Here is a 13285-nt window from a genome sequence, read left to right as displayed (position 1 = left end):
TCATGAGATACAAAGGTATTTAAGGTGGTCAATTGCAAGTTGTGCTTCCTTCCCTTTGACTCTCCTCTGAAGAGTGACAGCATGGGATCCTCAAAGCAACTCTCCAAAGATATGAAAACAAAGATTGTTCAGTCTCATGGTTTAGGGGAAGGCTACAAAAAGCCATCTCAGAGGTCTAAACTGTCAGTTTCAACTGTAAGGAATGGAATCAGGAAATGGAAGGCCACAGGCACAGTTGCTGTTAAACCCAGCAGGTCTGGCAGGCCAAGAAAAATACAGGAGCGGCATATGGGCAGGATTGTGAGAATGGTGACAGACAACCCACAGATCACCTCCAAAGACCTGCAAGAACATCTTGCTGCAGATGGTGCATCTGTACATCGTTCTACAATTCAGCGCAATTTGCACAAAGAACATCTGTATGGCAGGGTGAGGAGAAAGAAGCCCTTTCTGCACTCACGCCACAAACAGAGTCGCTTGTTGTATGCCAATGCTCATTTACACAAGTGAGATTCATTTTGCAACAAAGTGCTTTGGACTGATGAGACAAAAATGGAGTTATTTGGTCAGAACAAAAAGCGCTTTGCATGGTGGAAGAAGAACACCACATTCCAAGAAAAACACCTGCTACCTACTGTCAAATTTGGTGGAGGTTCCATCATGCTGTGGGGCTGTGTGGCTAGTTCAGGGACTGGGGCCCTTGTTAAAGTCGAGGGTCAGTTGAATTCAACCCAATATCAACAAATTCTTCAGGATAATGTTCAAGCATCAGTCACAAAGTTGAAGTTACGCAGGGTGTTGGATATTCCAACAAGACAATGAGCCAAAACAGAGTTCAAAAATCTACAAAGGCATTCATGCAAAGAGAGAAGTACAATGTTCTGGAATAGCCGTCACAGTCCCCTGACTTGAAAATCATCGACAATCTGTGGGATGATTTGAAGCAGGCTGTCCATCAAATTGAACTGAACTGGAGAGATTTTGTATGAAGAATGGTCAACAATACCTCCATCCAGAATCAGACACTCATCAGAGGCTATAGGAGGACAGCGTCTAGAGGCCAAAAGGAGGCTCAACTAAGTATTGATGTCATATCTCCATTGGGGTGCCCACATTTACACACCTGTCTAATTTTGTTATGATGCATATTGCATATTTTCTGTTAATCCAATAAACTTAATGTCACTGCTGAAATCCTACTGTCTCCATAAGACATGTTGTATATTAAAAGGACGTTGCTACTTTGAAAGCTCAGCCAATGAGAAACAAAAATCCAAAGAATTAAGAGGGGTTCCCAAACTTTTTCATATGACTATTTTACTATTAAAAATAATTGTATTTTGTTCCTTGCTGTGGCATAACTGTTGCTAGTTTGCACTTCTAGGTGGTCAATCTTTAAGTTCGTGTAGCGCTCACCTTACTCAAGACGTTCTCGTAATACTTGAGTTTGTCTCACTGGAGATATTTAGAATTTAAATTTGCTACCTTTGACCGTTTGCTCCTGTTTTTTGAATTTTTATAGGATTTTCTTGTTGAACACTTTTTACTTTTATTTATTTTGTTTTTTCCCCCCTTTTGTTTTTGACTTTTTGCTTTTCTTAGTTTTGATTGATGTGTTAAGTTCCTCCAGTTTCAACCTGATGTTCATCAGTGTTGTAGCCCCCCATCTCTTCTTATCTATAGTACATGATTTCAGATGATTGCTTGCTTATTTGAATAAATGAATGAATTTATTTAATGATCTATTAAAAAATTTTAATACTTTGTTTTCTTTTAGTTTTAAGAGATAGTTATTTTTTTGGCTTTCCATTTTGGAAAAATCACAATTGTGCACAATTCAGATAGGCAGACATGTAATAAAGTGAATGTTCAATGAAGGCAGGTAAAGGGGTGTCTGTCTGCTCATCGCAGAACGGAATTATCTTGCTCGATTAACAGATAAATAAGATCAGATGAAATGATTTAAAATCAATTTAATATTGTGATACAGAAAATTGTACAGATTCCCGACTGCACACTCAGCCTTGAACGGCATCTGCTTCTGCTTTCCCAGGATATTTATTAATTACAAATGTCATCACAAACCAGAACGCTGACCAGCTCCATGATTTCACGGTGCACCTTTATTTCTCCAACTCTAGTAAACAGAGAGACTAAGTCTTAATATTTCTACTTGTCCGTTGCCCTGCTTTCATTGATTGAGCAGCACTCAGAGCTATTAAATGACAAGATGGTAAATGAGCTTCTGGCGGGGTAGTTGTTAGCACCACCGCCTCCTAGATTTGTTCATCGTGAGCGTATGTGCGAGGTTTGCATTCCCTCCCCACGTCTATGCAGCCTTTGCTCTCACACAAGTTACACAGGATAACAAGTGACTCTAAATTGGCCCTGCAGTGGTCTGGCATTGCATTTACTGCCGATTCCTGCCTTGTGCTCAGGGCTCTCAGGTTTGGCTTTGCCTCCTGAGGACTCTGAATCTGATTAGACAGGTTTGAGAATAAGGTGCTATTAACTTTCAACAGGAGCAACTGGAATAAAAGCCAAACATTCTGACTGTTTAATAATAGGCATCACAAGATCAAACATACCAGGGTAAACGAAAGACTGAGCAGTAAGTGGAGCGTGACTCTTTCAGAGCAAAGATGACAGCCTCAGTCACGTTATCTTCTGCTTTTAAAATGGCTTTCTGGAGGTGTATTTTAATTTTGTTGAAATGGAATGACATAACATTTTCCATAATTGTCTTTTCTGTTGCATATGCTATTGTAAAAGGAACTAAAGATTTCCCCCTTCCTTGAAATATAAATGTGTGACTGCACAGAAATGGGCTTTTACTTCTCATCCAAGAGTGAAAAATAATGAAACATCATAACTTTGACTTATCTCTTTTCTAATATGAAACTTTGAGTTATTGTTAAGCTTTTTTTATTATTAAATTATTTAAACACACACATTTGTCTGCCTGCTAAAACCAATATTTTTCTTAAATGTATTAGCCACAATAAGATGAACACCAAACAGCAGTCACTGACAAGGAGTGTAACTTTGAAAAGCAAACATTTAACACATACTGTTTATACAAGTCTCATAAAGCCACATTTTTAAATGCACTTAAACCTTTTTTTTTTTTTTTTTTTTACAATTACTTTCTTGTTCTGCGTACATGCTGTCTACTGATAACTCAATAATAAACAGTTTAATCTAGCCAGTGTGTCACAGTGACTAAAGCACTGAACCTTGACACCATGAATACTGATTTCATTCCTGACTTGAGAGCAAAACCCAGCTATGTTTTAACAGCTTAAAAAAAACACAAGTGTAAATAATTGTAGCTGATCTTATAAAACAACTTGGATAAAAGCTGGCAGACAAACATGTAATAATATTAGCATGTCCTACCATCTGTGGAAAGGACAGGTGCATAAGGATTCATAACTTGTACGCCAACATGCTTCTATGTATATAAATGCTTGGTGCCACAACTACCACCTGATCGAGGCACTGTACTGCCTCCGTGACCCACTGTGTCAAATCCTAAGAGCAGTGTGGAGCAACTTCACAACATTTATTTACAGTAGGTAGAATGCCCAGCAAGGGCTGGGAGGTCTGTTGGCCTTGAGGGCCTGCAGATTTTGATTTTTTCCACGACCAGCTGAGTTTTTTTCTTTTTTTTTCCTGTCCATCTGGCCAATTGACATTTTCATAGTACTCAATCGTACAGTCTTGGAATATCCTACTTTAAAAATCAATAAACAGACAGGTATCACTAGCTAAGTGGAGGCAACGTATAGCAACTGAAACAGAGGCTTGTGTGTAAGTGAGAAGGGTCCTGTCCGGCTCCCCACTCCCGACATCATGCTCCAACCCGGCCTGTAGCCTCTTTCTCAAATTAGCACAAATATATCACTCCTGCAAGCAAACTATGATTCACAGCACGATGAGAGAAATCTCAAAAATCAACCAGAATGTTCAAGCAAATTATAGAAAAAAAAACCCGATCTACAGTAAATCCGTGAAGTAGTTCTCTCGTGAAAAGTGGACAGACATTGGATTTCTTTTGACTAAGGCCCTTCTCCCCCGATCTCTCAGTTTAGATAGCCGGCCAGCTCTAGGAAGAGTCCTGGTGGTTTCGAACTTTTTCCACTTACGGATGATGGAGGCCACTGTGTTCATTGGGACCTTCAAAGCAGCAGAAATTTTTCTGTAACCTTCCCCAGATTTGTGCCTCGAGACAATCCTGTCTCGGAGGTCTACAGACAATTCCTTTGACTTCATGCTTGGTTTGTGCTCTGACATGAACTGTCAACTGTGGGACCTTCTATAGACAGGTGTGTGCCTTTCCAAATCATGTCCAACCAACTGAATTTACCACAGGTGGACTTCAATGAAGCTGCAGAAACATCTCAAGGATGATCAGGGGATACAGGATGCACCTGAGCTCAATTTGGAGCTTCATGGCAAAGGCTATGAATACTTATGTACATGAGATTTCTCAGTTTTTTATTTTTAATAAATTTGCAAAAACCTCAAGTAAACTTTTTTCACGTTGTCATTATGGGGTGTTGTGTGTAGAATTCTGAGAAAAAAAATTAATTGAATCCATTTTGGAATAAGGCTGTAACATAACAAAATGTGGAAAAAGTGATGAAGCGCTGTGAATACTTTCCGGATGCACTGTATATGTATATATAATATAAATATAATATATATAAATACATAAATAAATATATATATATATATATATACACACACACACACACACACACACACACACACTACACATTAAGCCCGTTACAATAATGGCCGTGCGATGCGCGCACACTTCACCAGAAGACACACACACACGGACACCCTGGACGCACACAGGGGTTTTATTAAAGAGGATATATATGTATGAGAGACAGAGAGAGAGATAAGGACTCTACTTTTGTATTACTTATATATCTATGAGATGTAAGCATATATTTATTAATTTTTTATTCATTACTACTCTTGCCTAATTTAACTTGTCTTTCTTTTCTTCTATTTCTTTGACATCTTCTAAAGCACAGTGAGCTCCATTCTGTGCATGAAAATGTACTGTAGAAATAAAAGCTACTGTTGTTATATGTATTATTTATTTATATATATATATATACACAAGAAATCGACAGCCGAAACACGAAACGCAGTTTATAGTATTCCATGCAATTCTTGCTCAGCGGTATACATAGGACAAACGTCAAAAAGAATCTCAACACGTGTATAGGAACATCGCAACGCCGTCAGAAGAAAGGACGCACTATCTTTGATATATGCACATACTAAATCGACAGGACACACATTCAACTGGGACAACGTAAAAGTAAAATTTAAGGCCAGTACTAAAAGTGCCAGAGAGTTGGCGGAGTCTTGGCTATCAGATGAAAACGCCATCAACAGACACTTGGACATAAATCCAGCATATGCCAACTTAAGAAGGACATGTACACAATAATTAAACTATACAACCCCCCCCTTGATCATACTGACTTAGTCACCTCCACCCACCCCCACCCCCCCCCCCACTGAATGTGTTGCTATATATTGCCTTTGATTCTTGTAAGTCTAAGCATTATCCTCTGATGAAGACCCCTGATAGGGGTTGAAAGCTCAGGAATAATAAAAAAAAAACTATTTTATGATACGTGATTCGTTTTTTCTCCCTTCGTGGATCTCCAGCTGCATATATATATATATATATATATATATATATATATACACACACACACACACATACATATTTATATATACATTGTATATTTTAAATACCTGTATACATAATGTGATTGAAGGCAACAGTGGTCTGGATGACTGATTACCTGGCTGGCAGGTCCCCATAGCAGATGGCGAATATCAGTGGATGGATGTCCTGGTCAAGATGATTGGTGTCCCCTTTCCTATTTGGGAAGATACAATGCAAGGACAAGAGGTGACTCCCCCCTGGGATCATGCATTTCCCCAGTATACTGGACATCCCTGTGCAGGGCTGCATTTGAGTTGTAGTTCTGGGGGGCTGCCAGCTAGAAAGTGCTGTTGCATTGCCATATGGAAGTTTGGCCTGATCTGAAAGTGCTTTGTACTATAGTGCAGATGGAACAGAAGTATGCTTTGGTGTGTCGGTCGGTCAATCGATCGATCGATAGATAGATAGATAGAAAGAAACTGTTTATTGTAAACAAGCTTGTGAGAAGGTATCGTTTATTTGAACCCAGGACTGTTGTGGTGAAGTTGTGTCTGCGTACAGGCCACAGGCTCTTTTCTCCTTTTAAGCTTCGAAGGTAATTTTACATAAAATCTGCACTGCAACTATTTATTTACTTGTCTAGATTTAAAGTATAATTCCATCAAAACATAAATCTCTGATTCCTGAGATCTGAAGATACGGTATCATAAGGAGTATTTTTTCATGTTTTATAGAGCTCTTCTTTTTTTCTGGCTGGCGGTCTAATGCAGGGAGTTCTTCATAAGGCACACTGCATTTCTATAGCTTGTCTGTAGCTATTGTTGTATTTGTTTGAAAAGATTAATGAACAGCTGATGGTTTTCTGAGCTTTAAGAAGGCACAGTGCACTGTACGCATATCTCAAGGGATTTTCAGCTCACACACTCACCGCCATCTTTGCTTATATAAAATAGTGTGCAGCAAAACCGATGACAAAAGCAGTGAAGAGTGCACAATACGAGACTGCCGCTGGCTATAAGCAGGTGGGGGCCACAAAAGGAAGTGTACCACTTTCAAAATCTGTTTGAACTAAAACAATTTCTATTTTGAGAAACATTTATATAGCATCTTGTAGGTTTGCACTCAATGGTCATATTTAATGAAATGTGGAAATTCCCCATGTGTCTAATGAAACAGCACATCCAGGACTGCACAAATGGTGGCCCAAATCTGTTTAATTAATCATTATTTTACTGTTATTTCAGTGATGTTATCTCATTGCTATTTTGTGTATATATTGCTTCATGGCTGCCAGCTTTTTGCTTTGCTGTTCTAGAGTGATGGGTCACTATGATGCTATATGGTTGTTACGGATGTCATGGACGTGCTACCTGACCTATAACGTCATGGCAGCAATGTTATTAAAGATGTCCACATGCACTCAACAACATTCAAACTTTGAATCAAAAACGTGGCAAAAACTCTATTTTTGTTAAGAAATATCTGGTTTAACTTCAACTTGATAGTCGATCACTTGTCTTCGTATTTGTTTTTCTACCTTTGCCTCCGTCTCTTGAGTTAAAGTGCACACCAGAACTTATGTGAAAACTTCTTAACGTTCACAACAACAAAAAGACAAAAACACGGGAATTTTAATTTACCGGCATGCGATGTCTGTTTTTACCCACATTTTAGACTGAAACACGGGTGTCATCTGGACTGTAAAAACACGAGCCGTAATATTACGCATTGAAGCAATGCGTTATGGGCATGCAAGGTACTTGAAATTGAGAGACAATGCTGGGATAGCAAAACAAAACTGAGTAACCAGAAAACAAAAGCACATAAGTCAAAGACTGAAAGACGCCATTAGCAGAATACAAAATCCTCCTGCTACCGTTTAAAGGCAACTACTGGTAAGGTTTGAATTTGGACAAACAAAAAAAAAAAGAAATCACTCTTTGTAAATTTTGTTTCAAGGTCATTCTAACATTTTGGAAGGTTTTGGACATGAGAGAATCTCCCTGTAGAGTTATCGTCTCTAGGCGTATGTAAATAATTATAAGCGTTACAGGTTTGTTTTACTGTTAAGTGTAACACCATATTGCTTATGCCTTGGTGCTGCCATCTGGAGTAGCTGTTTCTAGGCTGAGGGTCCTGGTTCATAGACAGCGCCCTCTGGAGCTCAGGTCATGTTATTCTTCTTCTTCTTTCGGCTCCTCCCGTTAGGGGTTGCCAAAGCGGACCATCTTCTTCCACATCTTTCTGTCCTCTGCATCTTGCTCTGTTCTTCTTCGCCCAACAGTAGCCCAATTTTCGCCTGCACCCTGTTGGCTAACAGTACCGGTGGCGCAGTGGTAGTGCTGTTGCTTTGCAGTAAGGAGACTGTGGAAGATTGTGGGTTCGCTTCCCGGTTCCTCCCTGTGTGGATAGCGCTTTGAGAACTGAGAAAAGCGCTATATAAATGTAATGAATTATTATTATTATTATTATTAACCCGGGGCTCAACCGATCCGGTATGGAAATTTATATTGTTGTCTGCGTATTGATTTATAACCAGAAATCCCAAAGCATTTCCCAAAACACCTACTAGAGGGGGAAATCGCATCAAAACCCCAGCTAGACAGAAAAAGGGCTATGTGCAATCTTAATAAAATAAAACATTTATTCTTCACAAAAATGAAGCGCCATGGATCACAAAGGCAATAGGACAGGCTCAACACAATAAGGCAATCCAATTTAACCAAACAGAGCATGAATTCAAAACCCAAAACTCACAATAAACACGGAATATCACAGTAACTTACCATTCCCTAGGGCTTTCAAGATGAACTGCCGGGAACTGTGGAAGACCCTCTGGATTTATAGGGCAAAAGGCAGTTCCTGGCAGTGGTTGTTAACACAATTAAATCTTTGAAACCTTACACATTCGTGCACTCGTTTAAAAATGAAAGTTTTACCAAACTGGTGCATTAATCATTTGACGACACCTCCATAACGGGTTAGATGCATATGGCACAAATCAATATATGGGTGTTGTTGGAGGGCGGAAAAGATTGCAAAAGTCGAGATTGTGAAATCCTTAATTGCTGCCTTCGATAGCTACATTGCCTCAGGCTGAATCACTTGTAACTTTATATATTCATGTTTTCACCTGCTTACTGAGAATAATATTAGCTAAGCTCTGCAGAAACGAAATGAAGAAACGAAGAATGACATTCAGTCTTGCTAGTAAGCAGCTGTCAGTCAAACACTGGCCCAGAGTACAGAAGTACACAGTATTGTGGTGTGCCACCCTGTAAAATGTGCCTGGCCGTGCCCAGCTAGGTGACGGTACTCCAAACCAGCATGACAAAGAGGTAAAACAGCACTTACTTGTATTACTTATTTAGAAACATCCATAATCCAAACGGAAAATCCAAAGTCATGCACAGGAAACAATAAAACTGGTAAACTACCCAGCATTGGCGAGACCAAAGTAACTAAACCAAATCTGTACCCTGCAACACAAAGCCAGGTCAAAAAAGCAAAGATAACACTGCGGATAACAAATATACAAGTGGAGCTGTAAACGGCGCCAGTCACAAAGACAAATCGAGCCCCTTTTAGAGCTGCCGTCCCCCTTCACTGCTGTTCTCAGGCCACGAGACCCCAATAGGCTTGCTCAGCCCGCTTACGCCAGGAAATGTCCCTTCTCTTCATGTGGCCATTAACACGAGCCTCAGATCACAAGCACAGATGAGGGCAGAGCTTGTGCTTCGTCCTAAGACTCGGTATCAGCTTCAACACCCGCATCTGTACAACTACAGCTGCTGTGCCAACTTCATAATCGGCTTCATGATACTCACTTGGGACTTTTGTGCACTTAACTTGAGGTGCAGTGGATGTTCATGACTAGCGGGCACAACTCAAACCACTCTTTACCACAGCATCACACATAGTTAAAAACCGATCTGGTGCACTCTGCAGATCTCTGATAAGGCCAAAAATAAATCATCACCTACAGCAGGGGTCACCAACTCCAGTCCTGGAGGACCACCGTGGCTGCAGGTTTTCATTCTAACCCTTTTTTTTAATGAGTGCCCCGAGTTGCCCTCGAAAGCTTGCATATTGTAATCTTTTTAGTTAGCCAATAAAAGGTGTCATTTTGCTTAACTTTTCACTAGGACTTAATTAAAATAGAACAAGAGAACGTATATAGATGATGACTGAGGTTTTTAGTGTAGCAGTCCAAAGTCTTCACTATAGACTACTGTCATTTTTTTCTTCTTCTAAAACTTGACTATAAATCTGTTTCTTATAGAATATCATATACTACTGTAGCCAAAGTGTGCAACTGTGGTCTGCAAGTTTTAATCCACATTACATTATTTTACTTATAATGGGTAGCTGAGGTCACGGATAGACACAGCTGAAGCCACGTAAACAAAGCACAGATAAGAAGAAACAAAAGGAAGCAGGATATCAAAAGATAGTAAGTGTACCCCGTGGTTTGACAGTCATTTTATGGTTAACAGTTGCCGGTGTGCTACTTAAAATTGAAGTGCGCCAGCAGAAGATTGCAACCCATGTCTGGCTTACATCCTGCCTGAAGAAGAGGCCTGAGTTGCCTCGAAAGCTTGCATATTGTAATCTTTTTAGTTAGCCAATAAAAGGTGTCATTTTGCTTGGCTTTTCTCTATGTTCATAATGGCTGACACGGCACAACACCCAAGTACTACTACACTTTTCATTTGGTACTTTCTGAAAATTCACTATAAAAATCATATGGCCTTCTGGTCACAAGTTTTTCATACTTCCTCATAGAATTCCACCATTTTAGTGGAACACAATCTCTTCTGTCTTAACCATGATGACTTTTTTTCTATACTGATACTCAGCTTTTCTTGAAATGTGATGCCCAATCTTTTTCTTAATAATTGCATCCATCGATTTGCCCGTGATATATGTTACACTTACTGACCTATAGTTACTTGGATTAGCCTGAACCATGTTTTTAGAGAACGGGATAATCTAATACTTATCCACACTTTTGTTTAGGTTGGCAGTACAGCACATGTCGTGTCCGTGGTCACCTTGATCAGTTTCTCCTGTTGATTTCTGGGAGTAAACCCGGCCGCTCCGCTCTCCACCAGCGCCAAAGAAGAGCAACACCCAGTGATCCCTTTACTTAATGGGCTTAAGGTGCATCAGGGACTTAAATCCGTGTCAGTTCATCAGAATCATTGTTCAGTGTTGCCGTCTATAGTGAACTGGGACAGTCATCCTACTCCTTCTTCATGCTTAAACACTTGACCAACCATTTTTAAACTTCTCACTCCATTTGTAAGCACTGCACTGTGGTATAATACCACACTGTTGTGCAGAAAGCCTTCTATGGATTTCATAACTTGGTACACCTTCAGCCCATAGCATACAGATCACTGATCTTCTTTGGGTCAAACCGGCAGTGGAGCAGCCACATTTACTCCTAGAAAACAGCAACAGCTGAAACAGAAATGGACTGATGGAGGGTGAGACTTCACCATTGTGACCACAGACACACCATGTTTCCACATGTGCACGGGGAAAGCTGTACGGCCAACACACAATTATCACAAAATTGTGGAAAATTATTGACTTATCTTGGCATTTAGTAGCATTCAGTTCTTAGGAACTATCACAGGGTGCAAAGATTTTTGACAAATAAGCATTACTCCTTTAAGTAGCCTAAGGCTCATCTCTGTACCCATGTGGGTCTCCTTCACAGAGCACAGTGGCATGCTGTCAATGGGTGAGTGCCCCCTCATGGACTAGTATCCTATGTGAGGGTTCAAAAGGTCCATAAACGCTACATTCAGTAAACCCCAACGGTGGGTTCCGTGTTTCTAGACCCACACAAAACACAAACTGCTTATAACAACAACGCTCCTCTGTGTAATAGAGTTCGCACTTAACACGCCTTACCTAAAAAGAAGGATCTCATTCGGGTCTTCAATAAACTTCAGCTTTCTTCCAACGATCGCGTTCGGCCGCTTTCTTGCGTTAAAGGCAGTCGGTGGGTACGAAACGCGCTACCGACTCACTCCTACAATGAAAATCAATACAACTGAAGGTCTCGTGACTTCCTGAATCGGAAGCTTCCCATAAAATAAAATAAATAAAAAAAAAACCATCCGTACCAGAAGGATGACAGCTGCAGTCCGCGGCGACTTTTATTAAGTTTACAAAACTGCGTTTCGCTGGTTTAAAGTCCCCCGTAACGCAGCACACAGCGAAGGGCCAACCGCCTCTCTTCTCTCTGTAGCCCCTCAATCAGCCGCGGCGGAGGCGTCACGCGAGCGTCTGCACTCGGCTCCTGGCGGATTTCCAGGCTACTCGTTCAAGTTTTCTTGTACTGAATAAAAGCAAAGCGGGGAAAGCAACCGCAGATTCACGAGTCTTACTTACCCTTAGCGGCGGCGCGCTCGATCTCTCCCTCCGAGAAACTTTGTTCTCAGGCAATCCCCGCCTCTCCCAGGAATGCCCTCGGAGCGTCTATCCGGTGGAGAAGAGCAAAGCTACCGCCGGGGAATGGGGCGCCCGCGGCCCCGGAAGGCCCCCAGAAATTATGAAGGGTTTAAAATCTGCAACTCAATGAGACTGAGGAGTACATTAGCACGAGGGACGTCTCGCTGTAACCTAACGACACAAGGACTGCTGGGTGGAAACATACTAAACCTGGGGGGCATTTTGAACCCTGTATTTTGGGATCCGGATTCGAATCCATGTGTAAGCACACTCCCTCCGTGAGCACATTGGATTGACTCCTGTTTCGTTTCGTATTCCAATCATCAACCAACTGGATCGATTATCATCAACCCATAGCTTACGCAAATGTGGGAATTGGGAAATCCAGCGGGAAACACACACACACCTTCTCACGGTGGGCGAGTTGGGCGGTGCTGGTTCTCGTAACTCGGGCGGTGCTTTTCTAACAACCTGCGCAGAATTTGCATGGAAAGCAAACCGTCAGAGGAAAAGTCGTTCAGCCCAAATGACTAGTCGGGGCCATAACAGGAAAGGCGTCTCCTCTTCCTATCGGACGGGTTCTTTTTGAACCCGCTACATAGAAAAGAAATGTCGGTACTTTTCCTATTATCGTGACGCAAATCGCTTCTGGTGGCCATAACTCCTTTATATATCTCCATTGGAGTGAATGTTTCGCCACATAATTTGTGACACCATAATAGTAAAGTACTGAAACATGCAGATTCTACTTGGCTGGCAAACTTCAGCTTAAATGAGGACTCTTGAAGGCCTCCAAGTGTTTTGCGTACTTTGGGGGTATTTGGCTATGCACATTTAATGTTTGGAGTAAAACCTGTTAGACAGAATGACACAACTTAACTTCCTTGGAATTGTAAAGTCTTAGAGACCCAGTTGCTGCTCTCACCCACTTGAACCTGCCAAACCGGCTTACATTCTCTTTTATTTCTCAGGTGTTTATTTTTTCCTTGTCCTCGCTTTATTCAAGCACCTTGTCTTTCCACTGGGCTTAGCATTTCTTATACCACCCTTGCATTTGAATTGTAACAGTCATTTAGTGACACTCTTCATCCACCCTACCAGAGTATGCAATAG

The 13285-nt window shown here is 41.0% G+C and overlaps 1 protein-coding gene across 2 annotated transcripts in view; it reads right to left on the bottom strand.

Moving 5' to 3' along the window:
• hvcn1 (hydrogen voltage-gated channel 1) overlaps window positions 1-12305 on the bottom strand; it is a 32348-nt gene extending 20043 nt beyond the window's left edge. Inside the window, exons 1-2 of one of the 2 annotated variants that reach the window (XM_028824668.2) lie at window positions 11845-12063; window positions 11630-11750 (exon numbers count right to left, since the gene is read on the bottom strand). The gene's annotated coding sequence lies outside the window, so the exon portion shown is untranslated. Of the gene's footprint in view, window positions 1-11629; window positions 11751-11844; window positions 12064-12112 lie in introns of those variants that run through there. The other variant, XM_028824669.2, reaches the window with a different exon arrangement.
• Between the last annotated feature and the right edge of the window lie 980 nt (window positions 12306-13285).

This window comes from Erpetoichthys calabaricus, chromosome 18, assembly GCF_900747795.2.
Source record: "Erpetoichthys calabaricus chromosome 18, fErpCal1.3, whole genome shotgun sequence".
NCBI classification, from domain to species: Eukaryota; Metazoa; Chordata; class Cladistia; order Polypteriformes; family Polypteridae; genus Erpetoichthys; species Erpetoichthys calabaricus.
The sequence above is the reverse complement of the archived record's forward strand: the minus strand, read 5'-3'. Positions and strand labels throughout refer to the sequence as shown.